The sequence below is a fragment of the Anabrus simplex genome, chromosome 4, assembly GCF_040414725.1.
Source record: "Anabrus simplex isolate iqAnaSimp1 chromosome 4, ASM4041472v1, whole genome shotgun sequence".
NCBI classification, from domain to species: Eukaryota; Metazoa; Arthropoda; class Insecta; order Orthoptera; family Tettigoniidae; genus Anabrus; species Anabrus simplex.
In genome coordinates this window covers 330,755,839-330,772,411 of record NC_090268.1, presented here as the reverse complement: position 1 = coordinate 330,772,411, position 16,573 = coordinate 330,755,839, and the positions used below count along the sequence as shown (strand labels likewise).

Here is a 16,573-nt window from a genome sequence, read left to right as displayed (position 1 = left end):
GCAAGCTTTATGCCTGAATACGTCTCTCGGGATGGGACGATAACGGATTCATCTCAAACGTCCTTTGGAAGTGCTCATTCATGGACTTCAACTTTTCGCTATGTACCATCTTAGCATCGTTAAGTTTGATTTGCTCTCTTCGTCTCGACGTTCTCTAATGTATGCTAACCGTCGCTTTTACCCCCACCCTTTCCAATTTGTGCTACATATGCCTCGACATTGTGACTTTTCTCTCTTCACTTCACTCCCAAATTTTTCCACCGGGTGAGTTGGCCGTGCGGTTAGGGGCGCGCAGCTGTGAGCTTGCATCCGGGAGATAGTGGGTTCGAACCCCACTGTCGGCAGTCCTGTAGATGGTTTTCCGTGGTTTCCCATTTTCACACCAGGCAAATGCTGGAGCTGTACCTTAATTAAGGCCACGGCCGCTTCCCATCGTCGCCATAAGACCTATCTGTGTCAGTGCGACGTAAAAGCAAATAGAAAAAAAATCAGTTGACCTTGTCGCGTGCTGATTATTATTCAGCTGAGGCTCTTGCCTGGTTCATTACGGTTCACTTTGACAGTATTTCGAACGTCCTATAGTTTCGCCTCCCCCCCCCCCCCCGCACACACACACACGCGCGCGCGCGCTTTCCAACTCAAGGCCACTTTCGATATATTGTTTCTTCGTCACTCGGTCAACGTTTATTTTATTGGGGTATTTCGTGTAGTTTAGTAATTATATGCGTGATAAAACTCGCCTGAAAATATGTCGCTCGACTTTCTGGGATGGCACCGAAGTTATCAGACATATTCAGGTCAAAAATCTATTGACCCACCAGAATGATCAGGATGTAATTTTCAAGATGCCTGCGAAGTTTAGCAGGTTTCATACGTTCGTTCAAGAGAATAACAAAACATAAAACACCCTGAACATGCTGTTGTCGATTATTAAAGGTGCTTGCCCATTCTGAAGATATTCATTACAATATTTCCTAGATTTATTTTCTAATGGAATATTCTGAGACGCGAATGAACTAGAAGATAAACTTCCCACTAGCCTATCAATGTCACCATTTGTAATCCGTATGATGATGATGATGATGATGATGATGATGATGATGATGATGATGATGATGGTGGTGGTGGTGACGTTTAAGGTTTAAGCCAACGACCGTTAAAGACAAAAAGTACGAAATGTTTATGATTGTGTTTTAACTTACGGCCTTACACTTTTTAATAACTCATGAAGACTGTCTAAAATAATCAAAAGAATTTATAAGTTGTACCAACAACAACTAAACGGATTTATAACTAATGCTGTTGTACAGGGAGTACAATATTTTAGACTACGCACAGGAGTACCGAGGCATAAGAACGCCGAAAATCGGTAACAGGGGGCACAGTGCCCGCAACAGCGAACGGACGTAATCGTCTCAAAGAAGCGGCATGATTACGTCTATAGAAACTAAACGAAACTGGACTCACCAACTATATACTTGCTCAGGACAAATAAATAAATAAATTATTAAATAAATACATAAATAAATAAATATCGGTACATTAATTAAATAAAGCAAACAAATGTATTAGTAAATGAAACTGAACTCACCAGTATTTACAGATGTTCAAAGTGATCTTGAGCTGCGATGCAAACTTCATATCTTGTAATGAGATTTCGAAATACACTTTGCAGTTCATGGACACTGATGGAACGCACAGTGTTCCTAATTTCGATTTTTAATTATTCTGCAGTTCGAGGATTTTTCTTGTAAACTTTTCCTTTCGAGATTTCCCCGTAGATAAAAGACGCAGGCGCTTAAATCAGGCAAACGAGGGGGCCATAAGCCTTTACTGAAGATCAGATCATCATCGAACACTGTCCGACTCGTTGGCTGAACGGTCAGCGTACTGGCCTTCGGTTCAGAGGGTCCCGGGTTCGATTCCCGGCCGGGTCGGGGATTTTAACCTTAATTGGTTAATTCCAATGGCACGGGGGCTGGGTGTATGTGTTGTCTTCATCATCATTTCATCCTCATCACGACGCGCAGGTCGCTTACAGGAGCCAAGTAGAAAGACCTGCACCTGGCGAGCCGAACCCGTCCTGGGATATCCCGGCACTAAAAGCCATACGACATTTCATTTTTTCATCGAACACTTACTGCAACTGCCGCATAGAACTACGCGCCGTATGGGTCGTCGCACCATGCTGCTGGAAACAGCCGTATCTTTTTTTCTTTTTCAGTCAGTCCAGCAAAAGAAGGTTCGACGAGAATGTTGTGTATATAACGGTCGGAAGTAGGCCTAATCGTGTCCTGAAAAAATATCAGATCGATAAATCATTGGTCACTAAAAAATGAAATGGTGTATGGCTTTTAGTGCTGGGAGTGTCCGAGAACATGTACGGCTCGCCAGGTGCAGGTCTTTTGATTTGACTCCCATAGGCGACCTGCGCGTCGTGATGAGGATGATATGATGATGCGAATACATACACCCAGCCCCCGTGCTAGTGAAATTAATCAATAATGGTTAAAATTTCCGACCCTGCCGAGAATCGAACCCGGGACCCCTGTGACCAAAGGCCAGCACTACAACCATTTAGCCATGGGGCCCGACTCATCGGTCACTAATAGTGCACCATACACCCACCCACCTTCACATCGCGCAGAGGTCTCGGCTGTAAAATGTGCGGGTTCTCTGTATCCCAGATCCTATTGTTCTGTGAATTGACATAGCAACTCGAAACCATGCTTTGTCACTCAGAAAAATAATGTTCGGATCCACGATACTATAGCGAACACTATTCATTAGCCAACTGCAAATCCTATTCTTGCAGTGAAATCTGTAGGCTGTATATTATGGATTCAATGAGTCCTGTAAGGTCGTAAATATAATAATGTTGTTGCATTACGTGCTGAAAAAAAAAGTGGAATACCAGTTTCCCGAGCTACTCTCCGAAGCGACGTATGTGGACTGACTTGCATTCTTACCTTATCTTCTAACCTCTCCTGTGTGAGAGCTGTTCTCCTTCCTAGTTACGGAACCAAGTACTACGTCACTAGTGAACGAGTTGTTGTAGGGTACGTAAAGTTTTAATAATAATCTGTCTGTCAGGTCATCAGCCCAGAGGCTGGTTGGATCCTCAAATAGCACCTCCGAAGGCTATGCAGTTATAGGGAAACCGCAAAAACCAATGTCAGAGCCCAAATGAGGCGTACTATAGTTGGGCCCACGAGAGTTGAAGTCTGACGTTTAGCGCCACCGGCGAGAAAAAGTTGACTAACACTGCTCGAAAATGGTCAGTTGCTATGGCAACGATAACTTAGATGCCACATTTAAGAACGCTATGGCCACGTGGGTTGACTTGCTGTCAGTCGTTTTTGTGGTATTATTCGGAGTAGTACTGTGTTAGCTGTGTTAATTGTTGCTGGTTTACTTAATAATTGAAGTGTTTGTTTCCTGAATATTATTTTCGTTGTTAGTTTATTTTTTGTAAGTTCATTAGTGGCTAGTTGTACAGTTCTATTCTCTATTTGACATGTTCATTTGTTGAGGTGGTTGTCGGTGTAGTGTTTATGAAATCTCTTATTTATCGGCAATGACGTGTTCTGTCTTAAATGCCGGAATTATTAGCACGAGCATAGTTGATTAAATAATTCAGCCTGTATGAAAGAGTTACAGTATATGCCGCAGAGTGAGGTAACTATGACAACGCTGCGTACTTCGTAGTTACTGCTTTCGCCGCTCAAATGTCAGACTTCAACTCTCGTGGGCCCAACTATAGGCAAGATGAGGAGTGAGGTAGTTTGCCATTGCTTTCCTCACTGGACCAGAAGGTGCTACTGCAGGACGACTGATCCTATGAGCAACACATTTCATAACACTCGACACTAGCTGTGCTCCAAATGTCATTACTCAGCACCACCCATACCCCCAGCAGCTTCCATATTGTCACAGCCATGTATGAGACTCGGACTTCGGTGGAAGCTACACTTTGCTCTGGCCTGTGCCAAGAGACGGATACAAAAATACTGCATCCATCAAGAAATAGCAACAGGCCAAAATAATAATAATAATAATAATAATGCTATTTGCTTTAAACCCCATGGCACTGCAGCCCTTGAAGAGCCTTGGCCTACCAAGCGACCGCTGCTCAGCCCGAAGGTCTACAGATTACGAGGTGTCGTATGGTCAGCACAACGAATCCTCTCGGCCGTTATTTGTGGCTTTCTAGACCAGGGCCGCTATCTCACCGTCAGATAGCTCCTCAATTCTAATCACGTAGGCTGAGTGGACCTCGAACCAGCCCTCAGGTCCAGGTAAAAATCCCTGACCTGGCCGGGAATCGAACCCGGGGCCTTCGGGTAAGAGACAGGCACGCTACCCCTACACCTCGGGGCTGGCATAAAGGGAATTGAGCCAACGGCACGTGGTGTTCCCAAGCGGTTACCCATCCAAGTACTGACCACGCTCAATGTTGCTTAACTGTGGTGATCGGACGAGAACTGGTGTATTCAACATGGTATGGCCGTTGGCATAGGGAATTGAGCCAACGGCACGTGCTGTTCCCAAGATTTGCTTTACGTCCCTTTAACTACTCTTTTACTGTTCTCAGAGACACCGAAGTGCCGGAATTTAGTCCCGCAGGAGTTATTTTACGTGCCAGTAAATCTACCGACACGAGGCTGACGCATTTGAGCACCTTCAAATACCACCGGACTGAGTCAGGATCGAACCTGCCAATTTGGGGATAGAAGGCCAGCGCCTCAACCGTCTGAGCCACTCAGCCCGGCCCGTAAAGTTTTGATGGGAAACTGCCTACGGAATTTTCGAAATTTTCGAAGGCACCTTTTAACGATCTTCTTGTGCAAATAACCAAAAACCAAACACCATGGCCCAACAGCCCCGAAGGACTTCGGCCTACCAAGCGAGCGCTGCTCACCCCGAAGGCCTGCAGATTACGAGGTGTCGTGTTGTTGGCACGACGAATCCTCTCGGCCGTTATTCTCGACGTTCTAGACCGGGTGCAAATAACACTCGGACCAGAATTATTCTTTGCACCGTAGTGTACTTAACCATCGCGGTAATAAACTCACAACATAGCTTAGAAGTCCAATAGTTACTAGGGAAAAGCTGCTTAAGCTGCCAAGACTTCTTATTTCGCCAAACATGACACAAGCCATACAGCGCTCGCTTGGGGATTCCCGTGGCCTGTGAGCAGAAGTGCGAAGTTTTAAATTATATCCCCATTACTACATGGTTCAATAAGTAATGCACATCAATTTTTTTCTCATTGGAAGTTTAATATGCAACAGGGAATTGTATGCCCAGCCTTTGTCCCGTTTCTCTTCGTAGCGAGTTTTTACGACCGGATGCCTTTCTTGATGTCAACCTCACCAGAGAAGATAATGAGATGAATGTCGCTGATATATGATAGTAGAAAGGGAGAGGATGAAACATGCTGCCGGTGCGTAGCCTACTCCTGTCGAATAGCACCAAAGTGTCTGCTCAAGGCTTTAACGTCCCCAACCGACGAAGGAAGCGCCATCACCAGCGTTGTATGACCTCACTCCATGTGAACACTACGGAGAAGTTTGGAATATAATCCAGTTAGAAGTTATATACCACCACCTCTTCAACCCTGCCAGCTAACATTCTGATGACATTTTGTTCGACCAACGGGACTCGAAGTGGCCAACCCCAGGCGGGCATATTTGCACCTGGGAGTATACCGCATTATTCTCTAATTAATTAGCTACAAAAGTCTTAAATTCGACATCGTCTCCGTTCGAACCTATGATTTTCCTCCCTGAGATGTAAGATGTAAGATCCTGTCTGCCGCTGCGGTTTCCTTCTTAGCCACGCACGGACTTCGCCTATGACCTCGTTGGTGTCGTATCACGCCTCCCACAGAGTGCATCGTTAAGCGGACCAAACAAAAGTCAGATGATTCAAGTTACGGGCTGTAGGGTGGATAACGAAGAACACTCCGCACAAGTTTTGCGATTGCTTCACGGGAGCGCATGCTTGTGAGTGGCCTTGTGTTGTCATGTTGATAGAGGATTTGGTTAAAATCTTTATTGGGACGAACACGCAGAAATAATCTTCAATTTTTTCCGATTCTGAGGTTATTGTGTGACCAGCAGGCAATGTGTCTCAAAATCACTCATTCAGAGGGTGGTGACTTCAACATTTTCTTCAGTGGAAAATTGGTGTGATGTCACTCCAAGGACTGTCGTTTGGTCTCCTGCTCAATGATAACTCCATGTTTCATCCCCTGTGACGATTTTGAACAAGAAAACATCAGCCTCGTGACGTTCAAGCAGCTCGGCACAAATAGTTCATCTTTGTTACTTATTGTCGTCAGTTAGGCACCCAGGGATCCACTTAGAATGAATCGTCGAATAGCCTAAGCGGTTGATAATTGTGTTGGGACTACCCACAATCAAGTTGAGTTGATTGGCTTATCGCCCTGAATAAGCCCGTCTGCGGGTTGATGAACAATCGCCGGTGTCACTGCTGCATGCGACCGTACCGGACATTGATCTAAATTCTCCTCGTTTGGCAAGGGTAGTGTAGATTTCACTAAGAAATTAAAACAGATACTTTTGTATAAAATGGATGTTCAGCTTTCTATATTTATTTCTGCAATCGCTGAAGCCTTCCTGGCTAATTCTGGGGTTTGGCAGAGTGTTTAAGGTCGGTTGCTCTTGATACTGCTGTTTCACAGTCACTAAATTTTGAACGTTACATCGTTATGGTGGACCTCTAGAAGCTGAGCTACTGCGCTAGTCATACACTGTTTAATTCGCGAGTGTAAAGAGAGAACTACAGAAAAGAACATGTCCGTGGAATAACACCATGGGGTAGGCCCTGTATAAATTATAAACATGCCAGCGATACGCTAAGGTCACCAGTTTCTCTATCAGGATGGTAGAGACGATGGTCCTGATACCCATTGAAAGTCTGACAGTCTCGCTTTACCTCGTTGTGTGACCCTGATACTGTGCTACCCAACGACTGACTGACAGACTGACTGCCTGATCTCCATATACATTTTTAAGTGCCTGTGTATGTTTGCAACGGTCTCTTGCTATATATATATAAAACCACTCTTTCGTGCGTACTACATCTACATATGTAGTAGTAGCCATTTTACAGCAAAACTAGTTTGTGACCACAAGTACAACGACGGCACCTTGTGGCATTGCTAAGGAAGGTTTGTAGTTGCTGTATATAAAATTTGGTAGGCCTACATCTCCAACATCTCATTCAACAACGACAATTACAACGTCATATAGCTGTGCATTACTTATTGAATTGCCCTAACATAGTTTTCGCATACAAAATCCTTCCGAAGGGAGTTAAGAATTTCCCTAACATAGTTTTCGCATACAAGATCCTTCCGAAGGAAGGTAAGAATTTCCCTATCTAAAATATTTATTCACGGATCCTCAGAAAGAGATTTGGAGACCCTACGGGATCCATGGACCACAGTTTGAGAATCACTACTCTAGCCAGAGTCGTACCTTATTTTGAAATCCAAGGTGTATGTTTGTGTTAGAAACAAACTCAAACCTAGAGACAGTAGCTTGTAGTTAAGTGCACCAGGACGTATTCAGATCATTCCTAATGCAAAATAGTTGAAATGTGGCCATCTGTCTACCCTAAACTCCTGATAAGCTGATATGACACGAGAAAAGTACAGATACAAATCTTCGCTGTTGAATATTTACCTACGAAGCGAACTCCTGGAGAACGACAGCCTGAAAGGCGTCAAATAAAAATGCCTGTACACGTAGGTTAAGGTCATATTATTACTGTTATTATTATTATTATTATTATTATTATTATTATTATTATTATTATTATTATTATTATTATTATTATTATTATTTGCTAGCGTTTTAACATCGCGCTAACACATGGAAAGTTTTTGGAGACGCAAGAATGGGAAAGGACTAGGATTCGGAAGGCAGCGACCGTGGCCTTAATTAAAGTATAGCCCCAGCATTTGTCTGGTGTGAAAATGGGAAACCTCGAGAAAACATCTTCAGGGCTACCGATGGTGGGATTCGAATCCAGCATCTCCCGAATGCAAGGTCATAACTATATGACCCTAACCGCACCCCCAACTCGCTCGGCATGATTATTATTATTATTATTATTATTATTATTATTATTGTTACCGGGTTTTGGTGGTAGGTAGAGGTGTAAGAAGGTGCGGGCGTGAATGGGTCTCAAACTACGGAATCAAAGTTAATGTAAAAGTTAACAAGGTTATATTTCCTTTTCAATATTAAGTAATAACAAAGAACAGGTACTTAGTAGCCGAAACACAATTTGAAATGTACAATTACAGGGATTACAGAGTTTGGGCTTCGAGCCCTGAGTTCACAATTTTGAGCAACTAGCCCAACTTTCCGATATACAAATTTTAACAAAGGGGCAGAAGACCCCAATCAAACCCTGGAGCCCTTGCTCCAAATTACACAGTAAAGCCTCCTCGAGGCATACAACACTCCGTTTCCAAAAGAGCCACACGCTCTTTAATTTAAGCCTCTCCTAGGCCACACCAAACTCCACCTTCAAGTTGTCCTCAACGGACATAAACACAGGGGTAAAATACCCAATCTACTGAGGTCTATTAAATGAAAAGCAGGTTAATTAAATGACCTCTAAAACAATTTGAGAGGAGGCGAACTTGCACTCCTAATACACTTGGTTTTTAAGACCTACTTTGGCTCTTAGGCCACTGATGCAAGGGCTAATCCCATACTACAGAGGTGACGTAATAGCAATTTACATTACATTACGGAAGAATTGGTTGAGAGAATAAGTTCACCTCAAGACGATGTGAGTGGGAGCTCGAGAGGGTTAAGCACTCTCTATCCCGATATGTCGTTTTAAAATAGAATAGATACCAGTTGTTTTTACATTTTAGGAAAAGGTTACATGGTTGAACGCTTAGAACCCGCCCCGAAAGTTAAACTGCTGAGCAAGAAAAGAAAGAATTTATTAATCGGCCATTACCTTATTGTTGACCGCCGCCGAGGAAAGAGGCGCTTCCCGCCTCCTGCTATGTACTTAATACACTGAAAGATGGAACAGAAGTGGCCCGGAGACCCTAAAATCAGCAGTTTATATACTCTCGCGGAAGTTTCTAGGCGTTAGGGGAATGAAAACACCCGCCCACAATGTTTTTATTGGATAGGACCCCGCAACAGATACAAGTTGGGGGAAGATACACCAGATTGGTCAGAAATTACTAAAAGAAATTCGGGATTGGATAAATCTAAAACAAGGGGAAAAAGAGGGGTATACAGCCAACTTAAACAATAACAGAAAGAAATTTAACAAGAAACAAACTTTTGAAATAAAAATTTCTCCAACAAAATAGTTCTTTGACTCCGCACTAGGGTGCGCTATTGTTGATCTTCAGTAGTGTCCTCTAGAAGAGAAAGTTCACACTTCTTACTTCAAGCGAAACAAAAACACATCAAAAGTGACACAGTTCAAAAACTCAAAATTTTCCACGTGGTGACATCTTCTGAGAAAGTAGAGAATTAATAGAGTAGATAAAGTTCAACCTTCCTCCAGAAGAGGAGTTTCAACTGGCGCAACTTTTAAATAAACGGTGTAGAGGTGTACCGCCCGGTACAGACCTCCCCCCCCAAAAGTTCCTCCAGGGGTGACACATGAAATCAGTTTGAAACAAAGTCCAAGTAATGATGTTGATACGAAGATAGATAGCAGAAGCATTTACAAGATTTCTTAATTCAGTTTCAAAATGTTGTTGTTGCAGGTGAATGAAAGTCTTTAAGTTTGTAGAATTTGAATTTCTGAAGATAAACTTTTAATACTTAGAAGTGAAGAAAAATTTTTTGCACGGTCCACCAAATATTGCTGTTGAATTCCCAAATGTAGTTATCTCTTATAGTAACTGTCCATGTAGTTGATGTTGATGAAGTTGGATGGCCGGACCGGCCGTTGCAGGTTGCGTCCAAAAGGAGGCCGCTCGGACCCCTCAAGTACCCTGAGATACCGCTCGCCCGCACTATGAGGGGAGCAGAGGTGTTGAAGCACGCCGCGCCCGCGGTGAACATATACAGGCTGCGGGCAAGTAGCAGGTCGTGCGCCGCACGTCAGCCTTGGCCGGGAGGAGAGCTCCCGCTCGCCGTGCACATGTCGTCCTCGCTGGAGAGGAGGGGGCCCATCCCCCTCCCCAGTCGCTGCACGGCGCTGCGCGGCTGCGGGGGCGCTGAAACATTAAAGCTAGGCGGCAGAATTGTGTTGGACCATCATCTTCTTTGAGGGTACAGGCTTGTGGAGAGGTTGAGGGGCCAGCGGCGTGTAGATATCCATGGCATTTACTATTATGAAGCCACAGTGTAAGGTGGAGCAGGAGACGGGAGCGTGGTAATGGCCGTGGCAAGAACAGGATGGCAGTTTAACGGATCGGGGTGGGTTTTACAAAAGCTTACATCTAAAACCAAAATATTATAGAAGGGGCAGAATGCCTTAAAAGTGAAACTCAAAAAAAATATAACCTTCATATCCTTTCCGAATAATATGAAGCAAGTTAACACAGAAATTACACCGGTTTCACCTGGGACAGGTGAACTCTAAATATCCTCTCGGTGGCTGGATTACTTAGCAATAAGGTAACCGGCGTAAGAAAATCGAGAATGATACAAGGCCCATGAAATCTGGGGGCAAGCTTGCCCGCGGGAACAAAATTTTTGACCATAACCTGGTCACCTACCTTCAAAGTGGTGGGTCTCCGTCCACGATCATACCTTTCCCTAACCTTTTCATGAGATACTTTAAGATTAGCTTTAGCCTTCTTCCAAAGATCTTTAATGTTGTCCGGATCTATTGTCTCGGGCAGAATGTCATTCAGAGACCAGAGGTTAGAGAGCGGCGTGTTGGGAACGAACTTAAACATCAAAGAAGCTGGAGTAAATTTGTGTGATTCATGAACCGCCGAATTCAAAGCAAAAGCTAACCAATGCAGGGACGTGTCCCACCTAGAATGATCTTCATGATGATAGGCAATAAGTGCGGACCTGAGATTACGGTTAACCCGTTCAGCCAGAGATGGTTGAGGGTAATAAGCGGTAGTAGTTACATGAGAGATGGACAAGTCAAAACAGAATTTACGAAATAAATTAGATGTAAAAGCCTTAGCATTATCAGATACAATGTATTGGCACGGACCAAAAGAAGCAAAAATAGAATTTAGGCAAGTAATAGTTGACTGAGCGGTAGCCAGCTTAGTCGGAAATAACCAGGAAAATCTTGTAAAACCATCTACACACACAAAGATGAATTTGTTGGCATTTCCCTTCGACTGGGAGAAGGGTCCCACATAATCAATATACAGGCGTTCCATGGGGCGCGACGCTTGATGAGAAGACAAAAGGCCTACTTTAGTGGACATGGTGGGTTTACTGATCAAACAAGATTTACAAGCTTTTACAAGTTCCCGAATTTCACCGTCCATACCTTTCCATATGAACATTTCACGAATCTTTTCACGAGTTTTAAAGATTCCAAGATGCCCCCCCAATGGGGTCTCATGATAGTATTTGAAGATCATAGGTACAAGAACCGCTGGAACAACAACTTTCATCAACTTATCATGCCTCGAAGGGCAACATAGAACACCATTCCTCAGAACATAAGGGACAGCATGTTCCCCAGAAGAAAGGGTTTCCATTATCGGAGCCAGCGTCGGATCTTCACGTTGGTATTTCTCAATATCCCTAAAAAGCATGGGAGCATCTGTTAAGATGGCATTAACACCAGATAGTATGGACTCGGAAGGTGATGAACTGTCGACCGGTTCGTGGGTCTCTACGTCGTTATGAAACATACGGCTGAGTCCATCAGCAACAACATTTTCGGTACCTCTGATATGTCTAACATCAAACTGGAAGGCGGAAATACGAATAGCCCAGCGGGCTATACGACCAGTACGACGCGGCCTACCTAAGACCCAGCTTAAGGCTTGATTATCTGTCTCCAGGTCGAATTTAACGTGTTCCAGATAGAGACGGAACTTTTCTAAGGCAAATAAGACTGCCAAACCTTCGAGCTCATAGATGGAATACTTGGCTTCTTGAGCCGACAATGTCCTAGACGCATAGGCGATGGGTCGCCTCCCTAGTTCAGTCTCTTGAAGAAGGACTGCAGCTACTGCTGACGACGACGCGTCGGTTTGGACGATGAATTTCTTCGAGAAATCAGGCATAGCAAGTACAGGGGCATTACAAAGAGCTAATTTAAGGTCTTCAAAAGCGGCTTGTTGAGAAGGTCCCCACTCGAATTTGATGCCTTTCCTACGAAGAAGGTTTAAGGGCGCCGCTCTATTAGCAAAGTTAGGAATGAACTTTCTGAAGAAATTCACCATACCAATGAACCTGGCGATACCTTTAATGTCCTTGGGAGGTTTAAAATCACGGATGGCCTGTGTTCTAGAATGATCAACTGCTACACCATCGGGTGACACAATATGCCCTAGGAAAGACATAGAGGGCTTAGCGAAGGCAACCTTGGACAACTTAACAGTTAACCCAGCCTTACGAAGGCGATCGAGAACTTCTCGCAGATGATCTAGGTGTTCTTCAAAAGTCTCTGAAAATACTACGACATCATCTAAGTAGTGATATAAGTACTCGAATTTGATGTCGGAGAAGACCCTATCTAGTAGCCTAGTGAGCACAGCTGCCCCCGTGGGGAGCCCGAAAGGCACGCGGTTGTATTCGTATAAATTCCAGTCCGTGGCAAACGCTGTAAGGTGTTTAGACTCTTCGGCAAGGGGAATTTGATTATAGGCCTGATTTAAGTCCAAGATGGTGAAGAACTTGGCCTTACGAAACCATGAAAAACAAGAATGAAGGTCGGGAAGGGGCACAGATTGTAACACCACCTTCCGATTGAGAGCCCTGTAATCAATGACAGGCCTGAAACCTCCTTGGGGTTTCGGTACTAGAAAAATAGGCGAAGAATACGCTGACTTAGAGGGCCTAATAATACCGTCCTTCAACATCTGATCGATGATTTCCTTCAGAGCCTTCATTTTAGGTGGAGATAGCCTATACGGTGGAAAACGGACAGGAATCGAATCCGTAACCTCAATTTTGTATTCAATAAGGTCAGTAACACCAAGAGTATCAGAGAACACCTCGGGAAACGACTGACACAGTTTGCGAATACTATCAGCCTGCTTCTCAGGTAGATGTCTAAGGTCTAACAACATCTCATCCTGGATAGGCGACATAGAAGAACATGACACAGAATTACACTTTAATAGTGGGATTTTACAACTAGAAGCAAATTTGAATGTGCACGACCTAGACTGCAGATCGAGCACAAGACCAGTGTGAGAAATAAAGTCAGCTCCCAATATAATGGGGCAAGACAATTGCTTGGCCACAAACAATTTAACTTTCCATGTAAACTTAAAAACACGAATTTTGACCAGTAAGGAACCTAGAATTTATAATGGAGATGAATTAGCCGAAACGTATTGAACAGGAGAAGAGACATAGTCAGGAAGTTTACAAACCGTTTTCAATTTAGAATACCATTCAGCCGCAATAATCGAACAAACACTACCTGAATCTAAGAGAGCTGTTATAGGCTCGTTATTTACCTCAATCTTAAGGAAAGGAACAGGTGCGGGGGTATCCGCCGCAATCCTAAGACATTCTTTAGGGCATTCAAAAGATGAACTTGAAGGCTGATCGTTCTCTGCATTTACAATCTGTTTACTAGGGGCTGAGTCTCGGGAAGATTGATTAGTCGACTCAGCCGAAGCCACTAGTCACTTTTTATTATTGGCATAGGTGGAATTTGCACCAGAAGTTGAGCAGGAGGGGGTGCTATTTGAGTTTGGGCAATTCTTGGCGATATGTGAGAAGGCCCCACATTTAAAACAGCCTTGTGCTGAACCAGCTCCATTATTTGCCCTACTAGACTTGATCAGAGGACACTTATTGCGCAGATGGTCAGGCGACCCGCAAGCATAACATTTACGGGGCGTGACTGGTCGGCGAGGTGGAGGCCGAGTGTTACTAAAGGAAGGCGGGGGTTCTTTCGCTACACGCAAAGAATCGGCGTATCTAACTCCTTCCGCTGAGACGGCCAACGCTTCAAGTTCAGAGAAAGTTTGCGGGCACGCCGCAAAACACAAGTATGACCTATAAGATGGTGAAATGCCTTCCACAATAGCTTGTACAATTTGATCCTCAGGGAAGTGAAGAGCAAACACCCTAGTATAAAACTTAATATCTTGGATGAAGTCTGCGAGGTTTTCATCCAAGCGCTGTACCCGATAATAGTATTTCTGAATAAGAGATGACCTCGCGCGGGCGGGAATAAAGTTTGCAAGCAAGTGTGCATGAAAATCTTCAATAGATGACTGTTCAGCTATGGCTCTTACTATTTTGTCGGAGAGAATACCAATAGCATACGGATAGATAATTTGCAAGATTTGACATGGAGACAGAGAAAAAACAAGGGCATGATCCTGAAATTCCACTAGAAATCTTAAAAATGAAATTACGTCACTGGTGGTATTAACAGAAAACTTGGATATACCTCTGAGCAACATTGCCAATGGATGAGGCAAGCTACTAAATCCGGGTGACATAGTAGGTAAAGGTTTCAATGGCAAGGAAGTCAATTCAGAACGGATGTTACTCAATGATGCACGACGTTCAGATTCGTTGTCCAATGGGGCAGGGATAGTTTGAGCAGCAACGGTTATCCTATTAACTTCTCCCTTGGGAGGCGCTTCCTCACTACCTGGATTCACTATGGTGGGTTGATCAGATTTGGGAGGAACTTCCCCAGTTAACAATTGAGTGACCTTACTAGATAACTCGGAAATATTTTCCAGGAGCGTACTAGCTTCCTTCCTCTGAACGTCATTCAGTTTTAGAGACAACAGATCGTTAACCCTATTCGAAAAATGATATAGCCTGCCTTGCACATGCTTAATTTGATTAGGAGACGGATCATTTTCATCAAAAAAACTAACTACGGAAGCTAGCCCAGTAATATTCTCCGTGATCGTGGAAAGAGAGTCGTCAATTTCTTTCTCTCCCAAATTGGGGATGGAAATGGGCAAATCAAGGGACTCTCTAAGCTTGTTAGTGTCTATTGCAACCGTGCCTCCAGATTGAACGTTTCTGATAGTTAACTCATATATCAACTCCTCTTTGCGCAAATAGTTAAGGAGGAGAACATCGCGAGGGCCGGGCATGATGACAGAACAATTTTGGAAAACTCAAAAATGCCAGCAACTGAGAAAATGGTTAGAGTTCGGATCAAAACAATGTCTCGCCGTCAAAAGGGGCTAAATTGAGACCCATTCAACCACGCTCTGCTACCACTTGTTACCGGGTTTTGGTGGTAGGTAGAGGTGTAAGAAGGTGCGGGCGTGAATGGGTCTCAAACTACGGAATCAAAGTTAATGTAAAAGTTAACAAGGTTATATTTCCTTTTCAATATTAAGTAATAACAAAGAACAGGTACTTAGTAGCCGAAACACAATTTGAAATGTACAATTACAGGGATTACAGAGTTTGGGCTTCGAGCCCTGAGTTCACAATTTTGAGCAACTAGCCCAACTTTCCGATATACAAATTTTAACAAAGGGGCAGAAGACCCCAATCAAACCCTGGAGCCCTTGCTCCAAATTACACAGTAAAGCCTCCTCGAGGCATACAACACTCCGTTTCCAAAAGAGCCACACGCTCTTTAATTTAAGCCTCTCCTAGGCCACACCAAACTCCACCTTCAAGTTGTCCTCAACGGACATAAACACAGGGGTAAAATACCCAATCTACTGAGGTCTATTAAATGAAAAGCAGGTTAATTAAATGACCTCTAAAACAATTTGAGAGGAGGCGAACTTGCACTCCTAATACACTTGGTTTTTAAGACCTACTTTGGCTCTTAGGCCACTGATGCAAGGGCTAATCCCATACTACAGAGGTGACGTAATAGCAATTTACATTACATTACGGAAGAATTGGTTGAGAGAATAAGTTCACCTCAAGACGATGTGAGTGGGAGCTCGAGAGGGTTAAGCACTCTCTATCCCGATATGTCGTTTTAAAATAGAATAGATACCAGTTGTTTTTACATTTTAGGAAAAGGTTACATGGTTGAACGCTTAGAACCCGCCCCGAAAGTTAAACTGCTGAGCAAGAAAAGAAAGAATTTATTAATCGGCCATTACCTTATTGTTGACCGCCGCCGAGGAAAGAGGCGCTTCCCGCCTCCTGCTATGTACTTAATACACTGAAAGATGGAACAGAAGTGGCCCGGAGACCCTAAAATCAGCAGTTTATATACTCTCGCGGAAGTTTCTAGGCGTTAGGGGAATGAAAACACCCGCCCACAATGTTTTTATTGGATAGGACCCCGCAACAGATACAAGTTGGGGGAAGATACACCAGATTGGTCAGAAATTACTAAAAGAAATTCGGGATTGGATAAATCTAAAACAAGGGGAAAAAGAGGGGTATACAGCCAACTTAAACAATAACAGAAAGAAATTTAACAAGAAACAAACTTT

General features: G+C 43.7%; 1 protein-coding gene and 1 non-coding gene across 4 annotated transcripts in view; one reads left to right on the top strand and one right to left on the bottom strand.

Annotated features, from left to right (window-relative positions):
• The window catches only part of LOC136872695 (uncharacterized protein KIAA1143 homolog), a 465,865-nt gene that overhangs the window by 66,353 nt on the left and 382,939 nt on the right, over positions 1 to 16,573 (top strand). The window lies entirely within an intron of this gene.
• On the bottom strand, positions 4,397 to 4,515 carry LOC136872832 (5S ribosomal RNA). The gene has a single exon (XR_010859997.2). It is a non-coding gene; the product is annotated as a 5S ribosomal RNA (ribosomal RNA).